The following is a 941-nucleotide window of genomic DNA, read 5'->3' on the forward strand; positions in this document are numbered from 1 at the left end:
TTTGTGTCTCCATACAAATTTTAAGATTTTTTGTTCTAGTTCTGTAAAAAATGCCACTGGTAATTTGATAGGGATTGCATTGAATCTGTAGATTGCTTTGGGTAGTATAGCCATTTTCACAATATTGATTCTTCCAATCCAAGAGCATGGTATATCTCTCCATCTGTTTGTGTCATCTTTGATTTCTTTCATCAGTGTCTTATTGTTTTCTAAGTATAGGCCTTTTAGCTCCTTAGGTAGGTTTATTCCTAGGTATTTTATTCTGTTTGTTGCAATGGTGAATGGGATTGTTTCCTTAATTTCTCTCTCTGATCTTTTGTTGTTAGTGTATAGGAATGCAAGAGATTTCTGTGCATTAATTTTGTATCCTGCAACTTTACCAAATTCATTGATTAGCTCTAGTAGTTTTCTGGTGGCATTTTTAGGATTCTCTATGTATAGTATCATGTCATCTGCAAACACTGACAGTTTTACTTCTTCTTTTCCAATTTGTATTCCTTTTATTTCTTTTTCTTCTCTGTTTGCCATTGCTAGGACTTCCAAAACTGTGTTGAATAATGGTGGTGAGAGTGGACATACTTGTCTTGTTCTTCATCTTAGAGGAAATGCTTTCAGTTTTTCACCATAAAGAATGATGTTTGCTGTGGGTTTGTCATATATGGCCTTTATTATATTGAGGTAGGTTCCCTCTATGCCCACTTTATGGAGAGTTCTTATCATAAATGGGTGTTGAATTTTGTAAAAAGCTTTTTCTGCATCTGTTGAGATGATCATATGGTTTTTCTTCCTCAATTTGTTAATATGGTGTATCACATTGATTTGCATACATTGAAGAATCCTTGCATCCCTGGGATAAATCCCACTTGATCATGGTGTATGATCCTTTTAATGTGTTGTTGGATTCTGTTTGCTAGTATTTTGTTGAGGATTTTTGCTTCTAT

Source organism: Physeter macrocephalus, chromosome 16 (genome assembly GCF_002837175.3).
Source record: "Physeter macrocephalus isolate SW-GA chromosome 16, ASM283717v5, whole genome shotgun sequence".
NCBI classification, from domain to species: Eukaryota; Metazoa; Chordata; class Mammalia; order Artiodactyla; family Physeteridae; genus Physeter; species Physeter macrocephalus.